We start from the raw sequence: 14,856 nt of genomic DNA on the forward strand, positions 1-14,856 counted from the left end.
CAATACACGTGTTATATATATTTCATTTGTATACTCTGTTTAATCTATTCATGCTAACATCCCTTTGAATATTATTGTATTATTCTAGTTGTAAATTAATCCCTCTAGTCTGTGCTGCTGTCCAGGTTTATTATATCCACCAATATAAAAATAAAAAAGCAATAAACAAATAGATTGGCAAACAAGGGGAAATAAAACTTTGATTACAGATGTGCCATTCTCTGAAAGACAGAAAACATCATTATCAAGCTTTCGAAACATGGAAAATAATATTATCAGATCGTAGATTTGCGTTTATACAATAACATGTATTTATGAAGGGCCTATCTAAATTCCAATTGACTCTCTGAGTATGCAAACTAAACTTTGGTTTGATTATATTTTATTTTATTTCTGCATGTTTCCAAATACAATAACTGCATAACAAAGAACATATATAAAACGTAAGGTATAATACATAATATGCAAACACTTATAACTTCATGTTAAAATGTTATTTACATATATAAATAATATAATAACTAACTTAATACTTCTATAACATATTATTATAAACTCAAAGTATTATCCCAACTATCTGTGGAAAGAGTGCAGGAGATCGCAATCATAAGCGATGCCTAATTAGGATGGCGGCCTCAAAGTCTAAACGTGGATAATGTAATATTGTAACTTTTATACTAATTTTGAATCCCTTTTTCACAGGGCTTCCCTGTGGCTAAAAACTACACATTATTACCCTTTTTTTATTTTTTAGTTTACGACTGATATCACTGCTTCAATGGTTGGATTGATGGTGATGGCGAAGTACGTATTAAGGAACAGGCAGATGACCACAAATACCACCACAAACACGACACAAGTGGATTCATTCGAGAACAAATAAAAATCAAGATTTTATAGGACCACGACAAGAATCCTGTCGAAGTGTCTGAACTTTTGAACTCGATATCTTGTCAGAAAGACAATTATCGATGAAATGATTGTGCAGTGTTTATATTTGACTAGAACGATAGCAAAGTGGTCCATCAAAGACTGGAAGGGGCCTTGCAAATACAGATTGGGTGATAATTAGAGCAAATAAATCTAATATACATTAACAAAAGGGATTGCAAAATCCTAAAATCAATGCATCATATCGTTGTATTCAGTGTTATATGGCAATTAGTCAAATTTGACTATTTATTATTTAGGTTGGTATTTCTAGTTCACTGTCCCCTCCCCTTACCTCGGTACAGAGTGAAGTAAAAATATGATGATAGTTACAGTTAGTGGAATTTAGACTTCTCACAAGATCGATTTTTTTTCTCAGTTTCAAGTACTCTATTTAATTACTTCATTCAATGTTTTTCAAAGTTTATTTTATATAAAAATAAAATGAAACTACCAAAAAGGAATACAATTGGCATACCTACATTACTATATCCATGATTTGATTATGTAGCTAATGTTACTCAACATGCCTATTGCATTCATATGTAAATTATTAGATAGCTCTTACAAATGCAAAGTTGTGATTGGTCCAATGTTCGTCACGTGATATCGATTGATTTTATATAACAAAGTGTAATGAGGGATATGTATTATTTTTAACAGATATTGACTGGTAGGATGTGTAATATAATATCTGGACCGCACAGGAGTTATATTTTCCATCGTGAAAATATGAACCCCTTTTGGAAAATAAACTTTCCTTCGACGGTCCAAAAATTGTTATTACATACCCTACCAGTCAATCTGTATAATACATTACCGATAACCTCAGAGTCAATTTCAATTTACAGAGAACGTGTCTTCATATCTGTGCGATAAGAAATGGAATATCAATTGCTTCCTGTTCAATGATGAGTCGCAAATTGCTCTATAAGTCATTCCAATTAAACTAAAATTCAACTAAAATAATTGAAGAGGTCAATATCAATTGTAAAGAGATGAAAACCATTTAGTATAATAGACATTTGAGAACTACTTCTACAATAATAATTGTTAACATTAGCGACATAACGCCTGTCAACGATTTCCAGACATAACAAACTCTGGTGAATGCGATCTTCGTTCTGTTTATTAGAATACAATGCCTCGTAAGAAGAGAATGTAGTCATTGGGTGGGTGAATAGGGCTCCCCCAAACCAGCATTCATGTCTTAAATACATATGAATACATAGAGTGAAATTATCAGGTAGACGTACGCATATTGCATGGTAAATATAATTATGGGCAGTATGTTAAATTACTATCAATTGAACGATCATCCTTTTTCAAATTTCGATTATTGAGCTTATTGAACGGAGAAATCCATATTACAAGTCATGATCTAGATTCAGAGATCAGTAATCACCGCCCTTGATCTATCTTCTCATTAGTCAGATCCGTGCAAAATGTGATCTGTCCATTGATAATAGAATGCGAGAAAAGGAAATATTATCCTCTAGTGTTCCATTCATATTCATTAAGAATACATTATATACGTCATGCAGTTTCACTAGAACAGTGCTGTATCGTTCAATCAGATTGAAGTTATTAAAGCGTGAACACTAACGTCAGACTTACTAATCAAGAACAAACCGATGCATTGCCATGTAATACAAAATGGCTTGAAGATAGAAAACGTCACCGATATGATGTCAATAGAGACCTTCTAACAGGACTTCACAGATTTGCTAACGCATTTAGAAGTGGCAAACATGACTTGAGGCCTAGCTGCGAGAGGGACGAATGCAGCCAAATGATATTTTGATCACGAACCCCGCTTCGAAGAGGTCGATGCATCCATCCATCATATTGTCGACGATGATGGATGAATCTAGTAAATATTTCATCAAGATGCCAATATGTGAAAAGGCTTTATTAAAGATGTTTTGAAATATATTTATGGCTGCATTTTTTCGTAATCTGATGTCAGAATAACTGATTTGGAATCAAATATGTGACGTATCTGTAGGTTGTTAAAAGATATTGGTGATTCTTTATCACATGCCAGCAAAATTATTTCATATTTAGAGTTTAAAATGTAAAGTATCCATGCCCTTTGTTTCCCCATAGAGTCCTGACCAAGAGAGGGTCGGTATGCAGGCCTATACCTCTGTTCATGCTATATTTATCAACCTTACTCCATCGATCATTGAATGACGATAGTAACATTAAAGCTACAAATTAAGATACAAATTGCATCAATTTTGACTTCTTTTTAAGCATAAATTAATTAGCGCTATGATCATCTTCTAAAAAGACTATCTTGTCATATCCAAGGCAAAATAAAAAGAAAGTAATAACTGTGGTGAGGAAATCAAACGTGTTTCGTATCATAATTATTCGCCGCATATATAAGTCCATTGTGAAAACACTGATTTTTAAAGGAGTGAACATCATTTACCATGTCAAAACAATAGCCTAATCAAGTTAACTGGAATAGAAAGAACATGAAAGTTACATGCAATATTTTGCGGAGACGTCAACAAATCAAGTGTATCTGTTCCTATTCCCTCAACGTTAGTAAGACTCATTTGACTTCCATTTGATCGTAGTTTCCATTTCATATATTTAACAGTAGCACTGGAGGGGTTTAGTTTCCTGTTCTTCACTAAGATTCTTTATGTTTCACTTCCGTAGTACACATGCAGGAAATTGTGTAAGTGTTGGAGAAAAGCCCAGGATGTTAATAGGCAATGCAGACAAAATATCTTAATCATAATTGTTCTACTTATTAAAAAAATAATTGGATATAATGACTGCTTCAGTTAACGTCGTAATGAGTAAGAAAAAAAAGACATTTGTCTGTCAGATTTCTAACCGAAAAGTCGTCCGTTTCAAATTTCTTTTACATGTTTACAGAAATTTCCACTTGAATAACACATGAAAAATTCTCGAAACTTCCTTTGAATGCAATCAAAACAAACAATCCGTTTCAAAATTTACAATAACCTCGGCGTGGGCATGGCAAATCACACGTGTTTCGCTGAGCAAGAAATGTCAAGGAGACTTGAATATGACAGAAAAATAAATGATAACAGATCTCCGTTAAAACAGATGTTTGTAAAGCTGATGATATGCTTAAATATGGATGAATCATTGATTCAATATCTGGTTACACACACTCTTCGAATATAACTTTGAAGGACATGAACTCGAGTAGATAGTTTCCCCTATAATAAGTTAACTGCTTAATTCTCAAGAACCCACTGCCCCTGATGATTTCTTAACATGTAAGATGCTATGTTTAAATAGTCATCGATGCCTATAATTATACAAATCATAGGATGTGAACTTTCCTGATGATTTCCAAAATATTCCATCAATAATTTACATCATTGCCGAATTGCATCTAATTTTAAACTGACATATCACATGCACACAAACTTTATTCATTCGAAGTAATTACACTAGGATAACCCAATTTTCTCGCCTATAAGTTTTCACCATGAGGAAGACCAATGACTTTAATCCCTGTTTTAATAGAGTTTTTTTTTTTAAAGCCTCTTGGGAGCCCAACAAATTTAATGCCAAAAATTCACTTCAATTTCATAATGAAGTGAAAGAGAGTGTCGTTTAACACTGACTTCTGCAAGGATTTTCAGAAGAAAAAAAGTTGTTTGAAGACGAATATTGATGAAAGAATACAAAATTTAGGTTTTCTGCGTACAAGACAAAACCCAAGTTTTGTATTCTTTCATCAATATTCGTCTTTAAACACATTTGTTTCGAAAATCCTTGCAGAGTTGACTGTTAATGACATCATTCTTCACATCATTACACATTTTAAATGAAATTTTGCCATCAATTTTTTTTAATAGCGAATTTGGGGCTCCCAACACTTTATAGAAGGACTTTTATTAAATTTTGTGTAGATAAATGCACACCTTCCTTCCGTTTACAATGTACGTAAAGGAAAAGGGTTGATTAGTAAAGGAAATCGCCTGTTTGTCGAGACAATGAACTTCTAAACTGGTATCCAAATAGATTCACCCCGTTGGTGGACAGGCATTTTAACAGGTTGGGTTCACCAACGTCACAATATTTTAAATAGTGGGAAAAAATAAAGCGACCTCGTGATTTCGGTAGGTCAGGTTCTTTATGTTAGGTGAGGGGCATTTTAAAGCAATTCAGCTAATAATTACGCACAGGTCTCCATGGTTGATATTTATCCAGGCGTATCATTGACGATAATAACTTGAATTTACGTGTCTGATTCTATTTGGTTTCCAAATTTTACTTAACAGTAGTTGAAACAATCAGATGGAATGTAGGCCTACAATACAGTCGTCATGTAAATGAGTAGTAGACACTAATGTCTTCGCTTTTTACCAGCATTTCGAAACATTTGTCATGATTACAGGTTAATAACTTTACATCACATATTTGACTAATAATTGTTTTCATAGAGGAGATGATGCCTGTACGCCTAAATATAGCTAAGCAATATTGAGTACTCAAAGGGTACTAAGAAGATCCTCGTTTGATATGTAAGATCAGGAGGTGCCCCTCTTCAGCTCCCCACCTTTCCGTTCTCTCTCTAACTCTCTGTCCCTCCCCTCCCTCTCCCCTCTCTCTTTCTTTTCTCTCTCTCTATCTCTCTACCCTCCCCTCACTCTATATGTCAGGACATCATGGTGGACGAGGAGTTGGAGGATGAACATTGTATTTCATCCTGAGGTCCGGTCTTGCCAAGGCATTCCAGGTATGCAGCTTATGCGTTTCAGCTTTACCCTCTGTCTGGTGATTCGAGATGGCTACGGTGAGAGCAAGCTAGGTATCACTGGAGGACACCGGTGTCATGTGGGAGATCTTTCACCCCTTCACATCATTACATCCTACTTTAAGATACCACTAGACGGAGCCCCCCCCCCCCTCCCCCCCACACACACATTCAAAAAGACGTGCCCCACCTATACACCCCGCCGCTTTACCCTATAGTATTTCATATGCCCCATACGCCCCACATTCTCCCCAGGATATTGTGATGGTGATGAGACGGCCATGGATGTGCACAGGATCGCATCACTAATGGTTCTGATATCCCTACGGTGATGAAAGACTCGTGGCATCTCTAACCCCCTCCCCTCCAGTCCTTATCCATGGCGTACCCAGATATTGGTCAATAAAGGTGAAATCCTGACAGGAAGGGGTCGTAGTGCTTTTAGGCGTCCAGCCACTCTTGATGTCCTAGTGGACATTTTCTTTGGGGGGGGGGGGGGGGGGGGGGGGGGCTTCAAAACGAGAGAAGGGTGTCTGCTTCACCTTATATACAGCATACGACAATGATCATGCCCCCAGTCCTACAAAACTTGAAGTTTCTGGACAAGATGTTCATGGTGTGGAATAGTGACGTGACATCGTGTCTTTTCCCACCTGTCCAATACAATTCAACCTTCTCAATCCTTATATCCGAATTCTCTAATTCGTCCATGACAAAACATATTAACACGTTTGTATTAATAGGTATCGCTTGCCCGACGATTTGAATGCAGAACGAGATAAACGACATTTACCTCCTCTACGAACCCACGGACGGGGTGGTGAAACAAAACATAAGAGCTTAAATTAGAATTATTGATTAATTTTGATTCTCTTCACAAACTTTTACATGCATGCCCGCTTTCAAGATCTCAATCAATATATACATAGAACCCAAATTTACACGTTTGACCAGTTTCACATAAAATATAAAATTAAAATAAAAGCAAAAAAGGATTGGATTCACTAATCTTGCACAAAAAATAAAAAAGTAGACCGCTCTAAAATACAAATATTAGTTACAAACTTACAAAATAACACTTTGCTGGATAGATACTTATTAAATTAGAGATGCTATTTCAGTCATGTTATCACTGACAATGTTAAATAAATTGTAAAGGAAAATAATATCACTGCAAAGATGAAGATACCGCGTTTTCTGTCACCTAATGACGTCAAACGCATAAAGTTCGTTCCAAAATAGACCAGTTTTCTTTACTGCGGTCATGTCATCCATTGATGTCCAGTGCAGTCCAGTCTATTGTCCAGCTAATGTCCTATATTGACTGATAGTTAATGGTTAAAAGTCGATAGCTTTTATTTAGTCTCGTCGACAAAGATTTGTTATAAAGAAAGGACCTCTTTGTGTTACTGTACAGTAATTATATATGACCAAAATAGATCTAACCTTCCATTCCCCACATCAATAGGCTACAGGATAACGAATTCGTTGACGTTTTTTTTTTTTTTTTTTTTGGGGGGGGGGGGGGGCAGATTGGTTACTTTTGTGGACAAAGATAACAATGGATTATGTCAATATTAGTACCAATGACAGAAAGAGAGAGAGAGAGAGAGAGAGAGAGAGAGAGAGAGAGAGAGAGATAAACATGAGTGATAAAGTGTAGTCCCATTACGCAATCAGTACAAAGATCAACTACCAATCAGGTGTATTTAATAAACCAAAGGTGTCAAAGCAAGTAGGAGCATTATACTTGATCTTTAAAACTAAAATTCACTATGCTGTGTTTCATTTCAGTCAATACACTTTGTTTCAATTGGCTGCATCTAGTTTCGTTTAGTTTATTTGTGCTTATTCAATTAATAAACAAAAAATTGCCTTTAAAAAGTTGTGTACAACCAAAAGAGAAGTATCTCTTTAACCACTATCATAAAACGATCCTTCAAGTAGGCCTATCCATTCATGTCACTTTATACCCCCCCCCCCCCTGTAAATCAAATTTTAATTTAAAGACCACATAATTATCATAAGTTTATGCATTCTGGAATGCTATAAATATTGCCCCAGGCTTGACCTACATTGCAACAGCTATTTCATGTCAAAACAACTGACAGAATAGATTAAAAAGCCTTTGAGATTGACCCCTCTCTTCTTGGCACTCGAGACAGAAATATCGGTTGATTGCGAAAGAAGTCAAATTAAAGTAGATCACTATTCCTTTAAAGGTTTCACCGGTGCTCCCTGGGAGGGGAAAAGAATAATTTGCATTAGTAGAAGTAATACATTAATACAATACTTCAAATTTGAGATATATATATATATAAATGCCCCGTATTTTTCTTCAACATTTTATGGGTATTGATACAGTTATCAGTGCCCCGTCTTATAAAGAGTTGCGATTTATCCGAATCAATCGAAAGTCCTCTAATCGATCGCAAGTTTGAAGTCCCTTATCTCTTATGTATATATTTGCGATTAGTTATCAATCGCAAGTAATTAGATGGGACCCTGAGCCGAAGTTCTGAGCCAAAATACGGCTATTTGACCAAAATTGTCACGAAGTTAAGAGTACTGTTGACGTTCTACCGTTGGCTTGGCTTGCCATGTTCGTATTTCATCGACTTAGCCTGTGGTGTCTTCAACTGTTCAGATTAGCCTTGACTAGACACCTATCTGGCAATGATTTCATCCAAGTTCTCAACTCAAAAGAATTGTGAATGAACGATTCATGGGCATAAACCCAAAACGCTTCAATCTCCTCTATTGTGATGTGTATATGTCATGGAATTAGAGTCTATATTCATCATTTCACCGCACGTGTAATTTTGGACAAAGAAGTGGGACGACTTGGATATTGCATAATTGAATACTTACTAAAACTCTAACTTGAAATTAACTTTCGTGAAAACAGTGATGAATAACATTTGCTTGATTTTAATGTTGTATTGCATATCATTACAGTCGACAACATTTATCTGAAATATTCATGACATGTGAAAAGACTTCGTTCGACCAGAGGAGTAATGAGGTCGCTCAGAATTTCCTTCGAGAATTTTAGAAGTTCCTTCTTTAGACATCAGTTTTGAAATAAAATAATTTGAAAACTTTAACATTTCAATTGTCTTTAACGATCCAATATTACGAGACTTTCGTGCTCGTCTCGATGACGCAGACTTTCGCTGAAACATCCGACCGCAAGTGACTCAGAGTTCTTACTGGCTCATAGATTGAAGGTAGACCATTGTACGTTCTTTGCAAACGCAACTTCGAAAATTAATGATGAAATGAAATAAATCACAGCTCATGTTTGAATGTTTTCAACGTAAATAATAAAGGATTACTGTATCAATAGATTATAGCAGTACATTGGAGTATTCAATAATATTGACAAGTTTGACATGAACGTTTTCCTTCTCATCAATCACTGCCATCCAGGATCCCTTGATATGTGATCTTTTCCACACGCATTTTTCATTGAATAGTGCTTTCTAAGAAGAAATAGTAAATCACGTATTCCTTCCATCTATCCTGTATCTAAGTCAAATTTCTTGTTTGAAATAGGTGCAACGTATCGAACTTGTACTATCACAAATACGGGTCTAAAAGCACAATAATGGATATGTTATGAGAGGTTAAAGGAGAATGTCATTGACATTAAACTGTCATAATAGTGAGTTCGAGTAACTGTCAATAAAGATTAGAGACCGATGTTGTAAGAGCTGAAGCGAAAACACGACAGAAATCGTTAAGAATGAACAATTGCAAATTTGGCAACCTCAAGTCATTGCATGTGACTATCAGAAAGCAATGTGTCATCATCAAGCGATTCATCGCACCCATTAAATGACCCTGAAGGGAGCTACAAGATTCAATTATGATTTTGTTGATGATACAAAATAGCAACAATGACACCTAACTAGCCCCCCCCCCCCCCAACTCCCCAAAAAGAATAAAAAATAAAATAAATTAGAAACAATCAATCCTCAACAAACAAGTTTATGTGCTAAGGATAATGAAAGACCATGACCCCCTCTTTCTTTCTTTCTTTCTTTCTTTCTTTCTATCTCCCTCCTACTTTCTCTTCATTATTTGGTTAACAAAATATGATATCACGTGAAGTGCCGTTGTTGTGATTTCCTGTACAAACACAAAAGTTATTTTTTATACTGACCTCATCAGGTCAATTTGTATGATAACAAACTTGATCTGTACGTGAGATCCTGTATTGTATATGACCGAGAATAATATATTGTTCTTCTTTGTTGAAAGAAATGTAACATTGAACGAAATGCTCAAGGCCTCCTCAGCATCCATTGTTTTTAAACGCGTGTAATTTAATGCATATTTTATCGTGTGCCTGCAACTCGACTTATCATAAGGCTAACCAGTAAACCAATCTTTTATCGATGTTGAGAGAAATGCAGGTCAGTCATAAAATGTCATCTTGAAACAGGAGCTTATGTTTCAAGTCATTGAGGCTGGGGTAATATAATATGTCAATGTGTTTATAATTGCGCTTAATCATCTTTGGAAATAGCAATGTAATCATGTTTAAACTTTAAAGAGTTAAACTTGAACTCTGCTTTACTTAGTCGAATTTAAGGTGTAGTCGGGAAGCCCCGGATTTGTTCATTATTTTGTTTCCTTAGTTTGTTAAAGTACATGCACGAGCAACTGAACAAGCAGTAAGCCCAAAACTACACATAGTAATCATGGGTTCGTGTTTTGGTCAACAACAGTCTCCAGATGTGAATGAAAGTTTGATTGATTCAAGCAAACTGCACAAACTACAATTAATAGTGATGGTAATATCACACGTTTCGATTTCGAACAGTAAGTGAGGGAGCATTAATGTGCCTACTATCTCTAAAAAAACGACGTGCACATAGCCCTTGGTGTTTATGTGTACTCTTTGCTTGTGGAAAGAGAGGTACAAAGTTCGCTATGATATCTCAATTAGACCGCCAAACCAACCGACTCCAAACCAACCGGGTCTTGCCCCCTATAATTATAGGGATATGTAATGTCTCATTCACTCTGTGTAAGTCTATAGCATCGGCCTCGTTGGTGTGACTGAGGAATAAAGTGGCTGTTCTTTCCAAACAACCCAAATGATACAATACCGATCTAGTCAACCATCTTACATAATTGTTCACCCCTTTCTTTCCTATTTCGTTCAAGAGGCTGTAGTTCAAAAGATAATATTAACAACCGCTGATTCAGAATAATATATCGAGAAAATAGCTGAATAAACCTTAAAAGTGCTAATTGTATATCGGCTTCTGAATAGATGTCTGTATGGATAGGGTTGATGAATAAACTGAGGTTGTGTCTATTACCATACCAGTCGGACCTTTGCCTCTATGCCACACCCCCTTACGCTATTATCCAGGGTCGATCCCCAGGAGCCGTGATATTATCAAAATCACAGGATAAGTAACGCACCCTTCCACCTCCCATGCAAGTATTACTCGCGTGTGTTTGGATTTACTGTCAGAGCAAGGTTTAATTTGAAGAGAAACTAATTCACAAGTAACGCAAATAGGAAATCGAATCGGATATTAATTTCCGGTATATTTACATCATTGTACAGAGACCAGAGACATTTTTTCACCTTACAAGTTCATATGTTTTTTGTTTTTGTAAATATATTTTTGTCTTCATGGGCAGTGTTTGTGTGTAAGGAAGCCATGCATAACTAATCGCCAAAAGCAATGACCTACAGGTTTGTCTGTTTTAGCATATGCACAACCTTGTTTCACAATGTAAGATTGTAAGTAGGCATTTCAGATGTACAATACAGAAGAATGTGGATAGGCAATCATTCTCAGAGTATACAAACACGCAAAACCTTTGTGGGATGATTCTCAATTGCCGCAGTAAATTGCGTGTTTTAACAAACAAAAAGGCTTCTGATTTGGTAAGCGGTATAACATGTAAAGGCATCTGAATTTGAAAGCTGTAGACAGCTGAAATTGAAACCTGGTAAAGTCGTGTTATTTAATACATGGATTTCACGACAATGCTGGTACGAGCATTGAGCTAAACAAGAATCTCTATGCTTGTTATTGAGGTCATGCTTCATCAAACATCATAATTATCTGCAATACCTGCCTGCGCCACATACTATATTGAGTGAGAATACTCGTGATTGAGTAGGGGGTTAATAGTGTAAATAGTGGCAAGTAAGAGACATACCTGCGCTGTGACGTCTTGCTACGTGTGTCAGTGCAGTCGAGAGGACAAAGATGAGGGCTATAAAGAAGATTTTCTTCCAGACATAGAGGCTCCGGGTCCTCCTACCTCGTAGTGCCATCCCCATCACTTCAGCAGGGTGAAGTCACGGCGCTGCACAGAATGGCAACGCTGTAGCAGTAGCTTTGACTTGCTTCAGTAAGCTATGCACACTCTCAAATTAATGAGACCCGGTGGACTTCTCCAGGCTCGTTAATTGAGTTTAACACCACTGGAAAACTGATCGCAATCACAAAATGTGGGTCCGTGGTGTAATAAAGAGGGAATATCCAACAGTACGTCAAAAAGACTGCAGAAAGGTCTACAGAATGATCAATAAATAAAATGACGTCTGCATTAGTACGTTGTAGGGATCCCCCCTTGCGGCGAATCGTCAAGTTACTTGATGGTAGCTCCTAAGAATGTGAAGCGCGTAGTTTGAGAGGTAACAAGCATCTCCGATGAACATGCATCAAATGATGTCGTGTATCTTCTGCTATGCTGACCTAGCTGTAGTTCAAGTCAGCTGCATTCAACTCGCAACTTATTTTACAGATACTGAATCAGAGTTAAACACGAACGATTGGTAACAAAATGAAGAAGCGGCATAACAACACAAGCCACAGAGAAAGAGAGAGAGAGAGGCAGAAAGAGAAAGAGAGAGCATTCAAAACATTGCAGTCACGCTCTCGGTCGTTCCCCACCAATAATCGCACAACAGTCCAATGAGTGAGCCGACTACGTTGCCATTGGTTACCGGAGAACCCCCTTATGACGTCAATGCGGGCAGGCATGTGAAACTGTCAGAGCAGACGTTACAGACACTACAGACACCCAACACGGAATGAAACACACATCGGTGTCGCGTTCATATCTCCTACAAACGTATATATCCAGGTATATTTATAAGCTAGCCTAAAATACAACCCTTTTATCATACCCCATGTTTCGGAATGAATACACAGACGCTTTGCTTATAGGGAATGCTGAGACCAGATTGACAGACAATTATTACTCGTGGCGTTAGAAATTGATTCTGCTTTTGTCGCGCTAATGTAGCTCAACTCTTCGCGACAATCGAGGTATATTAATTTCCGGATGCGACCCTGGGACGTGGGATGTTTTTACTTCTGACCGAATATCCCGATTTGTTGAACTTTCTCGGTTTCCTATCGAATCTATTTTGGATACAATAGCCTATTTCTGAAAACGACCGTTTTCTTCGAGAAGAGAGGTTCGAACAATATCATTTTTGTTTCATGTTAAACTGGTCAAGGCTTCTCCTGAGTTTATATCTAGACTTTATATACGTTGCATTCTAGGACTTACTTTTCCTTTAATTAATCTTTTGCCTTCTACACAATTATGTTTGCCCTACATGCAAATGCACATACATGTATGTGAAGAAAAAAAAAGAGAATAACTTGCTTATAATCTAGACCGAAATGATGTAGTTTGTATTACATCTTCATTGTTGCTTGCAGGTATGGTACAGAGGCAGACGCGGTTCTAGAAGAATATTCTAGAAGCCCCTGGTACAAGTAGCAAACAAAATAATGATAATTATGGACGACTTTCTTTTGATTTGATTCAGCATTTGGGGATTCCGATCGGTGCATGCTTCTCATGAAATTGTGAGAGAGAAGTTGAATTAATTCTGAATTGTTATGCTGTATAGGATTGTCATTAAAATAAGAGAAAATATTGCATTCCTATAAACCGTCAAAGCTCACACACACCTTCGTTCATGCCCTCTCGCTGCCCCCCCCCACACACAACCCCCCTCTCTCTCTCTATCTCCTCCCATTCCTTGTCTTCTATCTATCTATCTCTCTCCTGTGACTTCTCTCCATCTGCATTCATTTGCTCATATGTAAATCCTTTTGCAAGTATTTCTTTAAAACAAAAAGTCATATCGACATTATATGAATATGAATTTATATCTTATGATTTTTATCCATTGGCAATAACGCATACAATGTTCTCTTTATCTCCTCCTCCTCCTGCTTCTTAACCGTTTCCATTTTACACCAACCATGGGACATTCACCGATATATATAATTATATAAAGTATATTATCATGTAACTTCTAAACTTCTCTCTCTGTCTCTCTCTCTATTTCTCTCTCTCTCTCTCTTTCTCTTTTATTTATTATTTAAGAAGTTTTTCAATACACCAATGTAATTATAAAGTATGAAACTTGTAAGGATTCTTCTTGTTAATATCCTATGTATACCTCCCAACTGAATGTTATATACATCCAGCTTATACATAATTTTGACGTTAAATGTGATTACTTTTTTCTTCATCAATTTGTAATGCATTGTCGGTTTCTCCTCTCTCCAGACAAAGAGTGTTCGCTGACACTGTTAGCGAGCGGGTAATTGATTAATTAGATTTCAATGGTAAGAAAAGACAGATGAATGGATAAGCATGAAAGGAAGGATAAAGACAGTACTGGCAATGTGCCACTTGGAGAAGGCGGCTGTAATCCCTCAGTTGGCTTGCAGCTCGTCTTGAAGGACGCCATCTTGGCCAACCAATCCCGCATGTTTTCTCTCATCATCTGTCTTTGATTGTCATTTCTGTAGACAGTAACACATACCCTTTCTCTAGCTCTCTCTTCGACTCTCTCCTTTCTCGCGTCGCTCTTTCGTCTCTCATACTTTTTAATGACATATGAAATTGAAACCGAATCTGGGCTGAACCTTTTCCGATGAGCGAATCATGATATACCCAGGGGCAACAGGGGCCATTGTTACCCCCAAATCCTGTGATAACGAGTACATTGGAACAGATAATTGTAAAAGAGTTGAATAATAATAATCCATCGTTTTATGGATTATATCCTTAATCACTTACTCACTGTAAGATATATAGTCAGCTGTTGATGAGCTACCAACCCTATATAGGACTCCACATATTGCAGGAGTTGA

The sequence above is a fragment of the Strongylocentrotus purpuratus genome, unplaced genomic scaffold (assembly GCF_000002235.5).
Source record: "Strongylocentrotus purpuratus isolate Spur 01 unplaced genomic scaffold, Spur_5.0 spur5_scaffold_5, whole genome shotgun sequence".
Lineage (NCBI taxonomy): Eukaryota > Metazoa > Echinodermata > Echinoidea > Camarodonta > Strongylocentrotidae > Strongylocentrotus > Strongylocentrotus purpuratus.